Raw genomic sequence first — 3,383 nt, 5'->3', positions numbered from 1 at the left:
CCCGGACCCACTTGCTGATGACCGACACGTTCGAAGCTGGGTCATGGATGCCTGTCCCTGTAAGTCTGTGCCACTTTGGGTTTACGACTAGTCATGTCAGCCTGGGCTCTTTATCATATGGATGCTAGCGACACTATCATATACGTGAGCCAAAATGCGCAAACGGTCCCGGGCAAAGGTAAGGCGACACCCGTGGGGATACCGTGCGTGAGGCCGCAAAGTGATATGAGGTGTTACCGGCTAGATCGATGTGACATCGAGTCGGGGTCCTGACAATAAGAAAGACAAATATGGAATTATTGACCTTGACACTACTCTACACCGATTCCAGGGAGACCCTTACATTCTAGGCCTCCAAGCTCAACAGGTTTTCTATGTGAGAGATGTGAAGAACCCTGATTGGGCAACTGTTATTAAAATGAATCCACGCAATTTGTTTGCTCCTTCTGTTTTAAATGGTGTAGGCCTTGATGAAGCTGTTGAAGCCGATGAAGGTGGTGACGCAGACGTACTGGATGTCGTCGATGCAGAAATTACAGTGCCAGAAATTACAATACCTGAAGAGATCACTAGTTGGTGCAGAAATGATGATGAAGGATCCAGCATTGATGTTTCAGTCATAGAAAATATAAAACCTGTTGAGTTTGAAGATGTCCAGTTCAATTCTGATGATGATACGGATGATGATGAGGCTTACGTAAATGATGGGCATGTTGCTCCTTTGGGACAAGAAGAATCAGATGATGACCAGGGGTTCTTTGTATAGTTTTTAATCTCTTGGTAAGGTGCTTTTCACATGTTTAAGCCATGAATATAAGTCCCTGAACTTTTTTTATGGTCACCTACGAGTAGTATCTCTCCTGAAGTTTAATCTAATGTGAAACAGGTTAAAACAAGGCACCCCCTGCATAGTGTCATCGGTTGTGGCAAATGTGAACAAAAGCTAGTGCCTAGCACTAACAGTTTGGTGATGAAGAGAAGAGAAGAGTAGTTGATGTTCTTTTAGTGATGCTGCTGTTTTGACAGTGATGCTATGTACACATTGTTGCTATGAACTTGTGGTTTTTAGTGTTGTCACTATTTTCATTACTTTGCCGTCAACTTATGGTCTTTTGTGTGAACAAGTATGGCTGCTGAAACTTGTGTGCTTTCATGTTGAAAATTGTGTTATATATCTCGCTAAGATGGTTTGTTATATCCTACTAAAATGTTGTGTCTATATATAGTTCTTAAAACTGCATATGTTTCCCAATAGCCTTAATTTTGTAAGTTGTGTTCTAATTCAATTTTGATTTTATTTTCAGAAATGCCTACTTTAAAGCTGTGTGAATCCATTATTTTCCTTTGAGTTTGCTATTGAGGTGACTTGGGAACCTTTTCTTTAACTTGGTGGATGTAGTTGTAGTGATGGAGACTTGCCTGAATGTTGCTTTCCTGGGCGTGAAGTGCCTTGAATTATCATAAATTTTGTATAATTGTACGTACCTGTCTGCACCTGATGGTGATCTGCCAAAGTTTTGTACTTTCGAGGTAAATTTGCTACATGGGAAGATTCCTCAATGGCAATAATATACCATGATAGTGATAATTGATATGCATCCTACGCTGAACAAGAGCAAGACAGAAAAGAATAAAATATTCTCTCCAAAGTAATTATGGATTGTTTTCAGTGATTTTCAATTCCAAGTAATAAAGAATATAAGGTTACAATTCATCACCTGAAAAATAGATCTTTGTAGTCATAGTAATGTCTTCTCCAATTGACCATACCCTTAAGAATTTGATGAAAATGGATATATCATCAAGAGCCTTGCAAGCAAATTTATCTACAACAGGAAACACACAATGATGACATATCAGATATTCCCAATCACTATATGAAATGTTTAATGTTCACTTCCCCTTGTAACGTTAGCTTATCTAGCAAATTTCTGTTATTCTATACATCTGATTGGTAAGTTTCAAATAGTACAGGAACGAGATATCCAGCTATAATTAGAGTAGGGATCGACACTAATTAAACCTCTTGACACGCTCATTTAAAAGTCAAGTATATTTATGCAGCAACGCCTTATTACTCCTACAGAAGATACCATTAGTGCTGCTCATAGGAAGAGATATTACACCATTAGTTGAGTTTAGCTAAATCTGCAGCTTTCGTTACAATGCATGAATCTTATTTATCTTGCTTCAACTGAAGGTAAAAAGAGAGGATGAAGTACCCGTCTTCCAGTCATCTGGCAAGCAACAGTCCAGTGCATATTGCATTGCAGACCTTGTTAGCAAGCATCATCGAGTGCCATTGTATCTTGAATAACGCAACTGTACAGGAATCTTGAATAGAACATCAAACAGAGGCACACCTAATTGAAATTACATTGGCACATTAGTACACGGTAAACTGCACAGTACGAATTAAAATTTAATTGCAAAGGATAATCCAGGGAGTTGACACGAAGTAATGTCTAAGGACTAAGATCAAATCAGAATTAATCCTGATGGTCAATACAGAAATGAGAATTCATTTCACAAAAATATTGCTCATACCAGTGGAGGCATCGAACTGTGCCCAGATGTTTTTGCGCACCCACGCCCCGCTCCTTGTTGTCTTGTTGCGGGCCTCCGCGTTGGGTCGCCCGTGAGCATGCCGAGCTCGAGCCCATCCTTGGGCACTTCGGCCAACGGATTCGAAGGACGGAGAAGAGCACGGGCATGGAGGTGTCGCACCTCCGACAGAGCCTAACGCTGGGATGCTCGCGAGCATGCCAGGCTCAGGGACCTCCTCGGCCACTTAGGCGACCGGATTCGTCGAAAAGGCGGGGAAGAGCAGGGGTTGCGAACCTCTGGTTGGCGGTAGGGAGAGGGAGCTGGCGACCAAGGAAGAATGGGAAACGACGGGGAGAAATGTCAGGGGCGGTGGGATTTTTTTTATTTTTTTACGTGAAGCGGTGGGAAGGTAGGTGACGGTCTGAGGGGCCTAACTGAGGAACCGGCTCCCTGTCCATTGATATGTGCCAGAAAATTACCAAAAGTCCAATCAATCCAGCCCAGCCGTTCGTCTGATGCCCAGCGCTCGGCTGAGTTTTTTTGCCGGCTAATTAGCAATTGGGTTCTTGAATCGGAAACCAAGCTAGCTGCTAGGTCCAAAATTGAAGAATTTGTAAAGGTGTAGTTAGATTTCAGTTGACTTTGACTAAGTTGAGTGATATTAGCATGTTTATTTTTTAAAAAAAATCACCTTTTTATTTGGATTTATGTTTTCTAAATTTTAATACATGAATATATTTGTCATTGTTTCAATTGCGACTCAATTAACTATTTTTATCTCTCTAAAAACAATCCAATATTTTATAATCCCTCTAAAAATACATGAAGATGGAGGA

The 3,383-nt window shown here is 40.9% G+C and overlaps 1 long non-coding RNA gene across 1 annotated transcript; it reads right to left on the bottom strand.

The window, feature by feature from the left end:
• Window positions 1-1,241: 1,241 nt before the first annotated feature.
• Window positions 1,242-2,892, bottom strand: LOC119288931. Its single transcript, XR_005141358.1, has 3 exons — window positions 2,548-2,892; window positions 2,223-2,363; window positions 1,242-1,826 (listed from the first exon to the last, which is right to left on the bottom strand). It is a non-coding gene; the product is annotated as an uncharacterized LOC119288931 (long non-coding RNA).
• Between the last annotated feature and the right edge of the window lie 491 nt (window positions 2,893-3,383).

The sequence above is a fragment of the Triticum dicoccoides genome, chromosome 4A, assembly GCF_002162155.2.
Source record: "Triticum dicoccoides isolate Atlit2015 ecotype Zavitan chromosome 4A, WEW_v2.0, whole genome shotgun sequence".
NCBI classification, from domain to species: Eukaryota; Viridiplantae; Streptophyta; class Magnoliopsida; order Poales; family Poaceae; genus Triticum; species Triticum dicoccoides.
This window is presented reverse-complemented; position numbering and strand designations above follow the sequence as displayed.